General features: G+C 40.6%; 1 long non-coding RNA gene across 1 annotated transcript; it reads right to left on the bottom strand.

Moving 5' to 3' along the window:
- Positions 1 to 314: 314 nt before the first annotated feature.
- On the bottom strand, positions 315 to 16707 carry LOC120370897. Its single transcript, XR_005584045.1, has 3 exons — positions 16593 to 16707; positions 2113 to 2212; positions 315 to 1108 (listed from the first exon to the last, which is right to left on the bottom strand). It is a non-coding gene; the product is annotated as an uncharacterized LOC120370897 (long non-coding RNA).
- Between the last annotated feature and the right edge of the window lie 1151 nt (positions 16708 to 17858).

Genomic DNA, 17858 nt, shown 5'->3' with positions numbered 1-17858 from the left:
ATTTTTTCCATACTTATTATAGCCAAGGAGGTGCTAACCTAGTACAATGGGCAAGGGGGCGTTAACACATTACAGTAGACCAGACAGAGTTAGTACAATACTGGGCAATAAGGGACCTCAGTACAATGAGTGAAAGAGGCAGTGTCTGCAACACAAAAATGTGTTTCAGAAGAGAATGCTTTAGGCTGTTACTGGTCATTGTATAGCTGCCATTAAACTAAATAAAATTGATTAAAGATATTTAAATATTTCCCTACTATTTTTTTAAACAGAGTGCCTAAAGATTCATAGGTCAGAAGGGACTATTCTCACCATCCAGTCGGCCCTCCAGAATAACACAGCCCAGAGATTTTTACCCATTGATTTCTGCACCTAACTAGAGTCGGGCAAAAATTTTTGGACACAAGGTTTATTCACTGGAAAATACCATTTAGGCCTCTATGTATACGGAAATAGCAAAAGAAACATTTCAGTATGTCAACTTCTCTTTTCAAAATGACGTTTTGTTTTGCAATTTATCAAGATTTATTTCAAACAGATTAAAAAACACCTAAGAATGAAACAAAAAAACCCTGGCAAAAATAGTTTTTGGAATAACTAAATATTTCATTTGACCTGACATAAAATTTCATTGCTATTTTGATGAGAAAACAAACAAAAAATACTATTTTGAGTGGACCCAAAATGAAAATTTTGTCTGATTTTTCAGTTTGGCTACATATTCACTTAGCTCCACATCTAACTCAACAAATTGGAATTATAGAGATGGAGTTAAGCAAGGGATTAATTTGGCCCCATAAATCAGATACCATGGTGATGAGAGTCATATTACCATGTAGACAGATAGATGAGCTAGCTAGATGTAGATGGGAATGCAGTAATACTGTTGCTGGTAGTATGGGACTATATGTCTGAATACAATTTACATAAATTAAAGCTGCTTGCTGTGTGATCAGTTTTTCTATAGGCAAAGCGAGCCTCCAATGTCCACCTTTGTTTCCCTGATTATATCCAGGCCCATCAATTCTCTTGCTTCCATTCATATTCACTTCCCATTTCATGCCTTAACATCACAGAAAAAGTAGGATACATCAGCCATATATTCCTGCTGAAAGAAACAAAGAAACAAACAAAGAAAGTAAGAACGGTGCATTTGTCAGAAGAGAAGAGAAGAGTATTCCCATCTGTCGCTTCATTGTAAAGCTAAATGTGGGAACAGTCTTCTCAAAAGAAATTCACAACATGCACTATGTACATTTCCATAGGTATTCAGCAAACTAAATTCTGCAAATGTATGTGACCTACTTTATTTCAGACTATTTAACACCTAACGGTATCTCTACTGCCAATCAAAATGACAACTTCAAATGTTATATATTCCCTTGATCTGAGAAGAACTAAACTGTTGATGGATGACTTGAATAAGACTCAGGAAAGCTGTAGAAGGAAATGAGAGGTGTAAGAACTAAATTTTACAGCACTGTTGCGCAGATGCACTGCTGAGGAAAAAGTACTGTTCATTCTGTTGACATGTGGCTAGACTGAGACATACAAGGTAGAATGTTGCCTCTGAGCATAAATTTAACATACTGAGTTACAATTTAAGATCATTTTAATATTCATATTAAGGGCAGCTGAGAGTCCAGGTAGCACTTTTTCTGAGTGATTACAAAAAACCCCAATAGCAAAGCTTCATACAAAACACTGAAGTACTAGGAAATAACTGTCAGCAATCATAATGTATGATGCACACTAATTTTATGGATGCAGATGCAAAGAGAAGAGAAGCCGAATGCTTTTGGAGTTAGCTACTCCTGTGCTCTCAGTACAATTTAAAGAGGTCTATGCTGACTATTGGACCTTCTTTCAATGGCTTTGTTTCAAGGAAAGTGGGTCTTGCTGGCCAGTACATGCAAGCTGCTTAGTGGCATGTAAGCATGAATTTATTAACCAGAGCACATGTATAAATTGGAAATATAGTTAGATGTTTGGGTTCAATATTACTCAATGGATGTGTGCTAAGATAAAGGGATATGAGGAAATATTTCTGGATTCCTTTTGACAACTCTACTGCAGGAAGGGGAAGGATGGTCTTGTAGCTGAGGTACTCACCAGGGACTGAGGAGAACTGGTTGAAATTCCCAACTCTGTCACGGACTTCTGGTTTGATTCTGGGCAAGTCACCCCATCAGTCTGTATCTCAGTTCCCTGTCTGTGACAAGGGGTCTTGTTTATTTAGCTTGTAGGGTCTCTGGGGTAGGGGTTTTCTCTCACTATGTGAACGTATAGTATTTAGACCATAGAGCTCCAAGCCCAGTTGGGGCCACCAAAGTACACATAATGATGATAATATTACATTGGCATTGCTGAGAGCTGGCTGTGTCTTCAACAGATTCCTTCGATGAGCTGCCGTTAAGCAGAAAGGCTTACATCATCAAGCACAAAAGGATTTGGCTAGTGCACCCAGCATTACAAACTCTGTAAAGATGGCACAAAATAGATTTTGAGCAAACTTCCACTTTATTCTTCCAGCAGGGATTTCTCTAGTGCAGTGGTATACAACCTTTGCAGCGCTGAGAGTCACAGTTCTCATGAGCCCAAGGGCCACAGCTAATTTACATTAATATATTTACTAAATCTGCACAGATGTCGTGTCAGATAGTATCCCCATGATGCATTTACAATATGAAACTTGAATACATCCGATATATTTTCCAATCTTTAAAGCTGTTTTTCCTTGCTTTTTATTTCCCTTTCCCCCTATTTTATTCCCTTTTCTCCAACCATCTGCCACTTTCCTTCTCTCATGTAGTTTTCTCTTTCTCCCTTTTATTAGAGACTTTCCCACTTTCTTCTGGCCTTTTTCCCATTCCCATTTCCCATTCCCTTTCTCCATCCATTCCTTTCCCCTCTCCATTTCCCCCCAATACCTTTTTCTCACTTTCATTGCTCTGTTCACTACATCCTCCCCAATTATTACTCAGTTCCCTCTCTCCACTACCCCTTTTTGCCCTCCTCTTTCATTCTTTCTTTCTCTGTTGTCCTTCTCCAGTCTCCTTTCTTTTTAATTATTCTTCTTGTCTCATTGTCTTCTCTTCCTCCTCCTCTATTCCTTGTCCACACTCTCCATGTCTTTTGTTACATTCCTGCTCTCCTTCCTCATTTCCTTCCCCTTTACAGCCCATCTCCTCCACTGCTCACTAGCTCATTCCCATTGTCCCTCATCTCCTACTTCTTTCCCTAGTGGCACCTCTGGACGGTGGGATCATTGAGTGAAAACAAAGCTCCTCTCCATTACCTAAATCTCTTGGTTGCTAGCACTTTGTTCCTGTTCCTGCATCACACCACACTCTACATAACTTTTGCCCAGTGTCAAAAAGTCAAAACTTATACCAAACTATTTCCATTGTGTACTCTTACAGCTCTAGTCAGAACAGAGAGCTCAGGAGGAGACAAAGCACAAAAGAGTTAAGGTTCAAAATACAGTTCACATAAAAATACTATCAGTTATATGGTAATAGTTTCAGTAATTATATTATTTGTAGCTATATAAAAAAATCCCAAACATTAAACTCCAATGAAAGCTGAAGTTCCTACACCAATCTTAAATCTGTTCCAATATCTCTGGCTTCCTCCAATCATGCAGCAGAGAGTTTAATCACTTGCTACATTAGTTTTGATACATATTTGTGATATAGCAATGTATTTGCTGGGGAAAAATGCACATTCCTTTGCAACTTGGCTTTTCACAAGTGTTTAAAGATCTACCAATGAAGGTTGCAAGGACCAGCTCCTGGTCCATCGAACGCCATGTAGGTTTTACCATTGGTTTCAATGGAACCACAGTTTGGCCCTTTGAGTCATGTGGTCTTTTTTTATTCAGTGTGTTGGATGGAGAAGATACAGGACAATCTATGCCTCTCTGTGGAGAGTAACTGCCTCCAATCTATGGATTATATTCAATATTCTTTCCCTGTCACTTGACTGCCCTTGAGGAATTATGTGATGTGGAGACAGGTTACAGTGGGATGATGAGATTTTTTCTGTCCTATATTTACAAATGACAATGGGAAGTACAGTAGTTTCTGGTCATTAGTGAGGAGTTTGTTTTTTTGAAGCTCAGTTACATGTGATTTGTTTTGCAGCTAACAAGATAGTATATTGAAAGAGTGAGTGCCTATGATCTGTACTGAAAAGGGAGTAAGGAAGTGAATACTAAAGGTGGTCCTTAGTGTATACTTGAAAGCTTGGTGGAATATGGGAGCAGGGTTAAAGTTGGTCTTAACCTTGAGGAACTCAAAAATGGCTAATGCAGCAGTTTTCATTGGGGATTGGTGTCTGCTATAATTTACACAAAAGACTTGAAATTCAAATGAGCAAACTATTACACCAATATTTTCTGGAGGAGGAAGGTAACGATTCATTTTACACATGCCTGTGTGTGTACACACAGACAGAATAATGTTTTCTAGTAAGTCTCTCAACTCACGTCAGAACATTCTAAAAAAGTCTAAACAATACATTTTTGCAAAAGTATCTAGTAAGAGTGACTTTTCCAGCTTCTTATTCATTAATAAAAGTTATCTATATGTGGAAGCTGAATCTTTTTGTTAGTTAATAGTTGTCAAACACTGTCTAGCGTGATTAATGATATTTTCGAAATATAAAACAGGGCTAATTGGTGTCTAATCTGAAAGCAATTCTCATAGTTTAAACCTTCTTTCACTCTTTTGCGGGAATGCTTGTGTGTTTTTAAAGAGGAACTGATTGCCTTGTCTAGGGAGTGAATTACTTCACTCTTCTGTATTAACAATTCATGAATGATGCCAATAGCTGCAACATAATCTTCTTCTCCCTGTCCCACCAATAACCTCAGCTGTGTCCTGGAGAGTAAACTCATGCCACATCAATCAATGGTCTTCATGGTCTGTAGCATAGACATGTGAACTGTGGCTTATGCTATGTGCTCTTTTGCTCTCTTTACTTGTGGGAGTTGGGGCTGTGCAAAAATGAATTAACTGTTACAAAGTTTCCCATCATCCTGCTGTTTATGTGATTTTAAATCAACTAGAAAGAAAAAGGAATATGGGTTTTCAAAGTGTGGGCAGGGATGCTGTTAGTCCACTGGGGGCCCTAAGTAGGAATATTTTGGGGGACCCCCTCTCAAACAACACATACTAAAAAAGCGAATATGGGGCCCCCTTGAGCTGCTTGGGGACCTAAGCAATTGCTTAGTCTGCTTATGCCTAGTGCTGGCTCTGAGTGGGGGGTCATGACCAGGTGTCATCAAGTCACCATAACTATGCCTTTACCCTGTTGCCAGGAAAATTTGAAAACCACTGGATTAGAAAGCTAAAGAGCAGTTAAGGGGGTCAAATTTTCAAACCAGACCATAAAGTTGCACCAGCAAATTTGCACACGCCATTTCTGTACTTGAGCAAAACCCTGCATTTGCATCAAGAAATGACATTTAACTATACACACACAAAACTGGGTAAACAAACATCGATAGTACAAATATGCCTGATTGGAAAAACAAAAACAAATGCAAGATTATATGCAGACAAAAATTGTATACTCAAATTGGAAGGTGTAAATTTAGGCCTTGATCTTGATCTGAAGTATGTACATGACTTCATCCACTTTCGTCCCCTTTAACTTCAATGGAAGTGCTCACGGGAGCCAAGTTAACTTAAATGTTTGCAGAATCACAGCCCAAGAGGCTAGATTGAGACCACTTGCAAAAACTGGGGCATGATTCTCATCTGATTTACACAAGTTTTACACTAGAGTAATTACACTCATTTAGTGTATGGCATGGTGCATGATAGATAGATAGATAGATAGATAGATAGATAGATAGATAGATAGATAGATACGCACATAAGCGCACGCACACATTGAGAGACTCTAGGCTTTCCTATGTACATAACAAGTCTGTTCAACAGATATTTCTCCCAGCTCAGTTTCATGATTGCCTTTGGTATGGATGCTTGAATGGTTAGCTACAGTGGGGAAAATATTGTGATTTAGAAGAAATAATCTTTTTTATGCCTTTCATTACAAATAACATTTTTGATGACCGGAGCATCCATAATAAGGCTTGACAAACAAAAGGTAACTTTGGCTGCCAGACAAAAAGAATGAAAAGGCAAATAGGTGAAGCTAGTTTTAACAAAAGCTGCTGTGGCCTCTGATATTAAGCATTTGATCTCTCTGGGGAGGGAGGAGATACAATCTATCAAAAACATGTTTTGTAAGGTAGCAAGCCATATATCTGAAAATATAAAATCGAGATGACTCCTCTTATAAATGATCTTGAGAGAAGAAGAGCTTGAAGACAGAGCAGTTATAAACAAAGGACAAAATAAAAGCAGTAGCAGAACTGCAGGGCGCATGGATAAAGAGGTAGGAGATTGCCAGAAGGGAGTATGATAATAATATCAGTCAATGGGATGGGTTACCCAGGGTAAAGGGTAGACAGCCTCAAAAACTAAACCAAATTTCTTGACCATCTTAGCTCCTAATGCTACAGAGCATGGTACTGTTTTTGCTTTTCTATTCATAGCACTTGTAGCCTCTATTCATAATGTATATTATGATTTTACATTTAGTTTTTTTCTCTTGCTGCTTAAATTGTCTTTTGTTGATTTCTATTACAATAATTAATAGAGAATTTGTACAATAAGAACAAAACCAGTTCAGCTCAGGATGACTGTCTAGAGTATGTGTCCTTAGGACCTTTTTCCCTATCATGATGATTAAAGTACATTCAGATGCATTCTGTACTCTGCTCATATATTTCAATCACATTTTGATTAAATTCTTGTGTGTCTAAACACCACAATGGAGATCAGTGCCCCCCTCCTCTATCCTAGGCACTGTACAAACATGGAGTTATAGTCCCTGACTCCAAGAACATACAGTCGAAGTGGACAAGATAGATACAGATCAGGGGAAAGGGAGCTGGAAAACAGAGCTGCACAGGAATTAAGTGACTTGCCTAGATTAACATAGGAAGTCCATGGCAGAGCTGGGAACTGAAGTCAGATTGCTCAAGTCCCAGTCCAGTGCCTCTCCTGAAAGATATTCTACAGCACATATTATACACATTTTCCATGCTGACCCCCTTTGCTCACAGTACTTTGTTGTCCTAGAGTCCACAAAATGGACTGTTCTGCATATGGGCAGCAGCAAGGTAAACTTCCCCACACTAGCCGGTCAGTTGCTAGGACTGACCATTTCCTCTTAGGACAGGACCATTCTTTTTGTTTTTACGACTGCACACTGATTAACATCAGGTCTCTGTGGTCTCAATGGCACACTGGTCTTACATACTGTGGCATGACCTCCTCCTTTCTGGGGCACCCCTATCTGAAATCTTGCAGCAAAGTTCTGTAGCAGTTGCTAATGGATTGCAAAATCATTTGAGAGCATGTGATTTTGGTGAAATCTGTCTCAACTGTATTTTAAGTGGAGTATACACATTTAGCAGTTTTTCATATACTTGTGCTGTGAATAGATCAAATGGTAAGATATGCACAAATGTTTGATTTACTTTGAAGGACTGAAATGCCACTGGGCATGTGTACTTGGCTGGAAAGGAACCCTTGCCACCTCACATTCCACATACATGGGTTGCAAAAAGCTCACTTTGTCTACACATTCCTGGTACGGAAATGCCACAAAGGCAATTGAAAAAGAAAATCTAAAGATTTTTCTTTCAAGAAGGAGATTTCTGTGGCTAAATTCTGTTTTGGATTATCTGACTTCTGAATCACAAGTGAACATGATTAAATCCAATGGAAATTACAATGCACCTCTAGGGAAGTGTACACTCTAACTGTGCCCATATCTGTACTAAACTGTGCCCAAACATTATTAAGTATATTGGGGGGGGTAACACTGTTAGATTCTATTTTATACTTTTAGGGCAACCATATATTTCCAGTCTAAATTACTTATTTTAGTTTGAGGGAAAACAACAGAACAAGATAGAACCAAGAAAAGTCTTCACAGGAGAGCACAGTGGTTTTCAAAGATGATGGGTTTTTTTTAGCCACCCGGCTCTCAGTAATTTCAGATCTCAGTGTGGGTGCATATGTCACCTTTGTAACAGATTACATCGGAACTGAACACAAAATGGCAGCTGCCTCCAGCAGACAACATAGACCTAAATGTTAAAGGTGCCTGTACACAGAAACAAAATCACATTAAGTAGCTGCATAGACTGGAGCAGGGTGATGGGATAATAAGTCTTTTCTAGCACTGACTTACATGATTGTATGAAAAACAGTGGATAAGGGCTGTATTTTCACCTCAGTTTCTGTGTGTGGATCCCATTAACATTAATGGGAGTTCACTATGTGTACCAAAAAAGAATATACCTTATGCTGTAGTAGGTATTATAGAGTGCTTCAGTTTTAATGGCAGATTGCTACGTGACCTGATGCACTAAAATAGTTAAGTCCTGTGTTGTTTCAAAATGTACATTCTCTTTAGCTGTCTTTGTTTGTGGTCGCTGTTTATATCTTCAGCCCTTATTCTCCTGGAACAGCTTAGCACAGTTATAAAAGTAAATGATTTGAATATGACTCAAAAGAGTAAATAAACCCTTACCCTGCAATTGTTCTAGGCACAGCGAAAGAGCAAACAGTTATTTTGACAGGTAGACAAGAGACAGGTCAAAGTGGTCTGCTGAAAGTTTGCTTTCAACAGAGGTCAGCAATGTAAAGCTTTTTTTATTTCATGATGACCCGACAGCATTCACAGATACAGACTTCATTCCCAGACAGACTGTTTGATTTCTCATAGGCAGTTGTTGGTTTGTCCGTATATTTTCAGTGGTCTTTTTTTGTGTGTGTGTTAAAAGCAAGTGTTTGATTCTGAATCATGCTGAAAAATCATTGCCAATATGAAAATCATGATTAATTTAAATCCTTACCTGTCTTTGATGCGGCCTCAGTTTGGACAATGAAACTAGGCAGGTCAGGTTCACTTTATATTTATAGTCAGTTTCACTTTCTGCTTCTCACTGTTGCACTCACAACTTCAAAACTGCAGGTCTGCCAACCTCAAGCCTTCAAAAATCATGTCTCAGTCCCCACAAAACCACAGGATTGGCTTAAAAATAAGAAGATTTTAAATAACACACTTTGGCTTCTTTTTATTTGTCTTCTGATCTTTGAGCTTTTAGTGGGGACTTGAAAACCACAAGGGCTAGAAGTTTACTTTTTTAAAATGAAAACTGAGGTTCTCCTGCATTCACTTGATTCCAGCAGCTTTAAACAGAACACCAAATAAAATATCATGAGAGATGGCAATACAGAAACTGCAGGGGAATATTGGAATGTCAACGGAATAGTTTTCATTCAAAATATTCTGTCAGTGTTGTGTGGGATGAGCCAGTGTCCCTGAGTCCCAGCCCCTGTACAAAGAATGGTGTCTTGTCCTGCTAGCACCCCTTCCTGGGCAAAATGGTCACTTGGAAGAGCCACTGAGCAGCTGAGCCAGTGAAACTGACACAGAGTGAGAGAGCATGAGAATGAGAATGAGTGCAGTGAATAGAGAGGAGACAAAACAGCAGCAGATAGAGAGGAGACAAAACAAAACAGAAGTAAAAATACAGAAAACCCCCAAGAGGGGAGCAAGAAATAAATGGAGAAACCAGAAGAGGGGGATTATAATTTTATAAGGTGCTGGCTGGAGAGCTGACAGTGTGAGCCTCCTGACACAGCACCTCCCCCAGCACAAGGCTGTCCAGAGCCCGCACAGGAGTGTTAGATACACGCACACAGAGCTGCCTCCATACATAGATTCTGACCCACTGAAATGAGCCGTCTACAACATTCCAGCTGGATTATTCTCTTTATCTATAGATTGCGGATGTGTTCCCTTCCCTGGCCTCCTTTTAAAAAGGGGCCTGCGAGTAACTTGCTCTGACGGAGGAGGCCCTTGTTGGTGCAATTCCTTTGGAGAAGCAGGTAGGGAAGCACAAGGCACAGAAAGTTCCTTACAGTTAGTTAACCTCTAACTTTCTGTACACAGTGATGTACAGATCACCTGGGTAATAACAAGGTAGAAATCGACTTGCTTTCTAAGAGCCTGATCCAAAGCCAACTGAAAAATTCCCCTTGACTTTGGATCAGGCCCTCCAGCCAAAGCAGCGTCTCAGTCCCCAGCATGACCTCTAACACTCTCCTGGGAAGGAATGTGTTGTCTGCAGAGAGCCTCCAGTTCTAAAGTTCACAGGAATGGAAGGATCCAGCAGATCCTTTAGTGTCTCACAGCACATAGCAGCTCTTCATTAGCAAACATTCTTCCCTTTGAAGATGAGGAAATACACAAAGGACCAGATCCCCGGCTTGTGTAAATAATTAGAACTCCATTAAATTCAGTGTTTAAAATCCTCTTTTCTGGAGCCACAATACATAGTAGACCAAGCTCATTTCTGGTGTAATTTGGGACACTCTTTCTTGTAGTTCTTTATGAGATAGGTGGGTCCTCAGGTGGGATTTAAATGACTAGAGGGCTTTTAGGTTAAGCAGAGCTTGTTCCAATTATATTTTTTCTTGCCTTGCTAGATGAGTTCAAGTCAGCCCTCCTTAGATACACCATCATTAAACAGCCAATTACAAGTCCACTTTGGTAATTCATAGGTACAGTAAGAATTGCAGTTCTTGGCTCAGGATGACACTAATGCAGCAGTGCAGGGAAATAAGGTAAGTCAGATCTCCTTCCCCTGCACAGCCTCCCAGCAAGTCATCTCTAAGCAGAGTGTATGTGTGGGGTGCGTGAGGAGGGAATCTGTGTGGCCTCTATTCCCCCACATCATGTGACCAACTAAGCAGGGAGGTGTAGAACCTTGACTTTGCCCCCACAATGGGCTAGCCAGTGGAGCACCAGGGTAAAAGGTGACACTAATTACTTCTTTTCTGGAATCACAGTTCCTTCCTGGGGCTCCTCTTAGGGTGATGGATCTATATGCCATCTCATATTCAGGGCATCAAGCAAAGACTCAGTCTAACTCTTACTGATGAGTGTTGAAAGCATAAAGAACGGAGCCTGGGCCTGACTCTTCCCTCAGGCTAGCTTTACACCAGTGTAAATCCATTGACTTCACCAGTGTCAGTTCTGAATACAATTCTGTTGGTAAGAGGAGAATCAAGCCCCTGGAAAGATTCCATTTGGACATGTTCTCACGGGGTTCTCCAGAAACCGCTTTACTATAAAGGTAATTTGTGTGGGGATTTGTGCTGAAGGCTCAATCGCCAACACGATGGACCACAAGCGCAATAGGAATAAATGCAATGTAAGGCAACATAATACACTTCTCCACTGAATTCTAGAGGCCCTGACTGAGCAACACGTGTTTAAATTAAAGTACTAGCTTAAATTCCATTGAGGTCAGTGGGACTTGCTCAAGTGCTTCATTAAATTGGGGCCAGAGTGAGGTAGGGTGAGGCTCCCAACTCTCTCCAATCTCTCTCTAAGGACACTTACCCTCCAATATCTTCAGCAGTGACTTCCCCAATCTCTCAAGCAGTGAATTCTGCGAGGATCAAGAGCCCAATACCCCGCCAGCCAACCCTCATGTTCCCAATGACCTTACCTCCCTGACTGTACAGCACAAAGCTGCTTCAGGGATTCATGCCAGGAAGTCACCCCCAGCAAATGCAGAGAAATAGTTGGGGGTGGTGGGTGGGGAAGAGGGGGAAGGGAATCTAAAGGTAGATGTCAGAGTCTTACCTGTTTAACACCTATGTTATGAAAAATGCCACTCATATTAAGCCCAAATTTACTCTACCCTGTGGATCTATCACTTCATTACTGTACCAGTTGAGATGTTGAATCTTGTAGCTATCCCAAAAAAAAAAAATCCCTATGTAATTCCTTGCTCCCATCTTATCCGTCTATCTCTCTACCTAGGCGTTTAGACTGAGCTCACCACCATGATATCTGAGCAATTCCTCGGCTATTTTATATTTTGCTCCTCATTTGGGGTCTTTGTTACACCTAGGCTGACTGAGAGAGATGATTTTAGTGCCACTTCTTCAGATTAGTTAGCTTTCTAAGTGCTCTCCAGCAGGTGGCACTAAAACACTGTGTCAGGGCACAAGCTGTAAAGCTCCCTTCTCAAATGTCATCCTTTGATAAAAGCTCTACAGGGTCAGAGGGCTGGTAGATGGAAAAGAAGGTGTATTTGCAAACAAAGAATATTTCATCCTTGAAAAAAAATGAACACTGTATAAGTTTAAACTACAAGCAGCAATTGTCTTGAACTTGCACTGCTAGTTGAGAGAAATTATATCCTTCTTACATTTACATAGCATAAGTATGTGTGTGCCTATGCTGTGGGAAGGTCAGAGTATGTGTATGTTTCCTGCAAAGAAACAATTCTTATGTCAGGGTTATGTACTAGCAGTACGAATCTGCAAGAACCCAGAATTAAAAATGTATTTATTATCCTCAGGGATATATTGTCCTCTTGATGCATGGGGATTTCTGTGCATACTGTAAGTCCTATTAGTGTTAATGGGAATTATGTGTGTAAATCCCCAAATCCCAGTGCACAAAGATGAGTGTCCCCTCAAGGGTCTGAAATATGTATTTGAATTAAACCTGGCTGTTGGGAAACTCATCATGCTGCTGCTGTTATTATAGATTTATACTTACTAGGACTAAGTTTCACCTGAAACAACAGAGCCTGAAGTGTTATTTGTTCCAGCAAATTATTTTGTTAGATGTGATAATCAGTTCACAGCAGGACTGCAAGTGGCTACTCAGATTGTTGACAATTCTGGGTCCCAGCCAGCTCAAAATAGCCTCTGAAGCTGTTCCAAAGGTCATAGAGGATACTCCCAAATCCAGCTCCTAGGGGGAGGTATCCATGGGTAACAACCAAATAATGCTAGTTCCAGTTTTCTGTGGTGGCTCCCACTGCCTTTTCCTGAGGAGTGGAGTTACAGACCTGCCCACCCCACTCACTACTTCTGACAATCAGGCTGAGCCCCCTGATATTTTACTGTGGAAAGCTGGGGGAAGAGTGAGCGAGTCGGGGAAGGGGTTTAATGCGATTGGAGAGCTAAACAGGCTCTTTTTGGCTGGCAGCTCTATTGGAGTTTAGTTACGTCACAACAATAGGAATCATGTGGCCTAAGGATTCTTTCTCCTTCCCCCCCAAACAAACATTAGCTTTGATATTGGTTTAGGAGGGAGTCCTTCAAAGAACGTCCTGCTCTTCTGTTTAGCTTCCAACCCCAGTTCAGAGTTAATGGCAGAGTTGGGCTGTGCTTTAAGGTTCATGCAAGCTACTAACTAGGCAGTAGTACTCCTTCAGGCTTCACACCCCGGGTTGTGGAGAGGAAACAGGATCATGAGAACAGTTACAAAATTATGGGAGGCAGAAAATTCACGGACTATCTTCTCTGCCGTCCTTCCCTGAGCAGCTTCCAAAATCCTCACTGGTTCCCTTGGTTAGCTTACCACGGAGCAGCCATGTATTACCTCATGGCTTGCACAAGCCAGATGTTTGGCTGAATCCCTTTGCATCTAACACACTAGGGTGCCTACATTTAAATAACATGAACAGATACAATAAAATAATAATTCATAAAAAAGAAATTAATTAATAGAACGATTTAGACTCATGCAATTATTTTAAATCCCAGCCTTCTATTGTGAGCCAGTGAGTGAGTACAACAAAAGTTCTGTTAAACCTTGAAATGGAATAGAAGTAATTTCATTCCTCATTAAAAACACAGTGAATAGCTGCAGCAGCATTGCTGTGTTCTTTGTAATGACTTGTTTCACTGATGGATCAAATAGGCTGTTGACAATGGTTGAATGCAACTGACAAGCTCTTCTAATAAGATAAAAAATTCTACATTTTATTGATTATAAAGCAGCAGCGCTAAAATTGGGTTTTTATCCCTTTAAATTTTTTATTGACTACAAAATAAAGGCCCTTTGCCTTTGAAATTGCACCTTGCCATGGTATTACAATGAATTATAATCCTAACCTATTTGTGCTTCCTCAAAGGCTTAAAAATGTTTACTTTCATGGCAAGCATGTTGTAAAATGCCTGTATCTGCATATATATTTTACAGGGCCTTCTATCCCAGAACTGTAGAGGCTTAAAGAAAAGGGGCCAAATGAACTTAGAGTCTTGGGATATTAAAAGCTATGTTATCTAATGGCAGAAATTATTGAAAAAGGTTCTTTGATTTGTGTAATGCAGGGCGTCAGACTTCTGGTCCTTTCTGCTTTAAAAATCTATCAATCTATGTTCCCGAACTGCTTGGGAGTGGAGGTCAGAGCGTACAGGAAAGTACTGCAGTATCTCCTATCACAGCATGTTAACAACAATAACACTACACTGTGTCTTTTACCCATAAAGCTTCTATGGCACTTAAATATTGAATTCTCTAATACTATTTAAAACTGTCCACGTTCAACCTCAACCCAACATTAATTCAGGAGAACGCGAGGGAGGAATAATATGAGCATGTGCACACACATACTTTCTGCCCACTGCTGTGTGAGCAGGCAGATCTAGGAAGGACTGTTTTTTTTGTTTTTTGTTTTTTTCTAGAGGCCTCCAACTGCCTTAAGATGGGCTTCTTAAAAATCAGCCAACAACTCTCTGCTAAGTGGCAAGGGGCTGTAGCCAGGTGTCCTAGCCACAGAGCAAATTGTCTGTCACTGATCTTCTGCCACCTGTATTGAGACCTGCTTCCAGATCAGCACACCTTGTTTGTTAGTCGGAGCATGAATTTTGCTGATTGGAATTTGGATTTAAAATTCCGAGAAGGCTGTTTGCCACTAGTTGTGGGAACCTAGTGTTAGCTAGGCTAAATCCTGTGGGTAGGCATTTAAGTAAGTGACATGATTCCAAAGTTGGTATCTGTAGGTGCTCAGTTCCCTTCACTGTCTGGTGACTCCTTTCAGTGCCTAAGTATAGATGTAGGTGACTCATGAGCTTGAGAATTTTGGCCTAGGTACATGGTATTGTCATAAACAGCCACTCAGCCTTAGAGGTGGTTGGTGGAGAGAAGCTTGCTGTGCTGCTGCTGCTCATTCTCTCCTTGCCCGATGGATAAACAGAGCCCTTTAGTTTCCTGCTTTGTCAGTGTAGCACTTTCAGTTGATGGGAAAAGAGAAATGTACAGTGCCTCTCAGAAATAGTGCATCTCTTTCTTGTGTGGCAGCAAAACAAATAGAAGTTGAAAGTAAACACTTTCTACTGGCAGACCTGTCCCTCTTTCTGTGGATGGAGTCACATTTCCCTTTAGCCAGCAGCAAGGAAAAACGTTCTGCCAGTGAAATGAGTTATTTAAAAGCATTCACACTTTAACTCTTTATTTGCTTTGTCCCACTACACACAAAATGCAATAGTGTGTTAAATGGTCCTGTTTTCTTCTGACTGACTTTAGTGCTGGGTTACAAGAAAATAGATTTCCCTCTTTATCCACACAACAGCTACAGTAATGACAGCAGCAGTGCACGCTTCCCCATATGGTCCTCCCAGTGTGTGCCTTGACCCTGATTGGGAAGGGCCACTGGCAGAGGTGAGAGGGCAAGGCAGCACTACCCGTTCACTTAGGACACATACTGCCATGCGTATCTAGTGGAGAACACATCTGGGAATCTTGGATCACACAGCTGGAATAAATTAGTGTAGCTCCTCTGCAGCAAGAGAAAGGAGCTACAGTATTTGACTCCAGATGAGAATCAGGCTCTCAGTATGTAAATGTCAGGCTCCAAATGCTGCAAATATTGAACAATATTGTTCAATACATTGAGTAAATTTTGTTTGATTAATTATCTGTTTCTTTTGCAGAGTCATAAGGCTAGATTCTGCTTTAATGGACATTGGAGTAACTCAAGAGTAATTCCATCAATCCACTGAAAGTGAGGCCCAAATCAAGCTCATTGAAACAGACTTGTTGAAGATGTTAAAAACTTGGATTGAAAAAAGGGACAACTTTTTTGTGAAACCGGCTTTAACATTTCGATTTGGGATGCAGACTCCTACTCTTCTTAATCAGCAATTCATAAGGGCTTTTGATATGTTGTTATTTATATAATACATAAAATGTGCAAGGCACTTAAGAAAACCTGCATGAAGACTGGGCCCTGCCCTGAAGACCTTACAATTAGTAGATGGGGAAAAGGATGTAACATACACTTCAAAGGGCATGTCCACACTTCGAGCTGGGGCTGCATTTCCAGCTTGAGCAGACAAACTTGCATCAGCTCTCATTGAGCCAGCACTCCAAAATAGAATGCAGGATGGACTGGTCACCCCAAGTTTGTCCCCATCTGAGACCCTAGGCACGTACTTGGGGCGGCTAGCCCCTCCTGCCTCTCGTGTTCACACGACTACACTCTAATTTTAGCGCACTACCTCTATGAGAGCTAGAGTGAGTGCAGCTCTTTGAATTGCACCCCTAGCTTGAAGTGTAAATATACCCAAAGTGACCAAAGGGGAAGTTAAGCACCAGTCTGGTTGGTTCTGCATTGGTTTGTTTTTAAAATGTATCCATTCTCTGCAGCTCCGTCCTTTCCCCATCTGCCCCAGTGCCCTTACCTTGTTCCTCCCCATTTTGAATGAACTCCCCTCTTCCTTTCCTTTCTCACCAGCATTCCCCACTGCTGGCTGTAACTTGGTGATAAAGATGCTCATATCCTCAGCCAGCTGGAACTAAGATCAGAAGACACGGGGGGCATGTTAGAGAATTAACTGATTGGTGTAAAACAAAAGAAAAAATGTTGTCAGGAAGCTAAGAACTTTTGAACCCATTTAAACAAATAAATGGCAAAGGAGCAGGTTTGTCACAGGAATACATTTTGCAAGATGCAAGCCAAAACATGTAGGACAGAGGGCAATGAGACGAAGCCTTCTGAAACCAATATCTGTTGGAAGAATGCATCTGTGTAAGGAATAAAAATTCCTGTCTTTCAAAGAGTAAGATAAAATAGGCCAAATTCTGCTGTTGGGTCCACCCTTTGCAAATTCACGCCAAAATCTTTAGCTTGCTTCAATTTGAAACACATTCAAGGACACAAGAAGGCATCCCTGCATATTCTCTTTTCGGACTTACCTTTACAAGCATAGATCTGGTAAAAAAAATTATATAAAAATAATTATGCATTTACTGGTTTCTATGCAGTACCTCATTTTATTTAGTAACAACTGCCTGGAATTTCCACTTTTCCATCAGCACTAATAGAGTTAATATGTTCCTCTTGCACTAGCCTCCAGAGACTATACTCACTGTGGTTCCAGATGGATTTCAGAATTCTCTAAAGTTTTGCTGCCCTGATCAATGACAGATGTGGGAGCTATAATTTGGTGTTTAGGCCCACTAAAGTAAAGTGACAGGCTTACACACAGTTAATGGGTCTGATTCTGCTCTCCCACTGAGGGCTGGGTACCGCAAGATGCTGAGTATCTCCTGTAGTCATTGGGAGTACAGGTCACTCAACAATTCATAAGAGAAGCTCAGTATCTTGCAGAATTGGGCCCTTATATGAGTTTTACATTGGTGTAAATCCTTTTATTTCACTGGAATTGCCCCTGATTTACTGTATACTAATGTAAGTAAAATCAGAATCAGACTCAATGTTCTTGACTTAACTACTCCCTCTCACTGGTCTGGAAGTTGCAGTTTCAGTTAAGAGAGTGGACTGATTCTCTCTCTCTCTCTCTCTCTCTCTCTCTCTCTGATACAACACATTCTGGAAGAAGAGTCAAAGTATGTTTCATATTTACAGTCCCTCTAGCTCTTCTTTCTATGGGAAGGTGGAAATCTCAAATGTGACCAGTGTCATGGAAAGGATATTTACTTTGGCC

This window comes from Mauremys reevesii, linkage group 8, assembly GCF_016161935.1.
Source record: "Mauremys reevesii isolate NIE-2019 linkage group 8, ASM1616193v1, whole genome shotgun sequence".
Lineage (NCBI taxonomy): Eukaryota > Metazoa > Chordata > Testudines > Geoemydidae > Mauremys > Mauremys reevesii.
The sequence above is the reverse complement of the archived record's forward strand: the minus strand, read 5'-3'. Positions and strand labels throughout refer to the sequence as shown.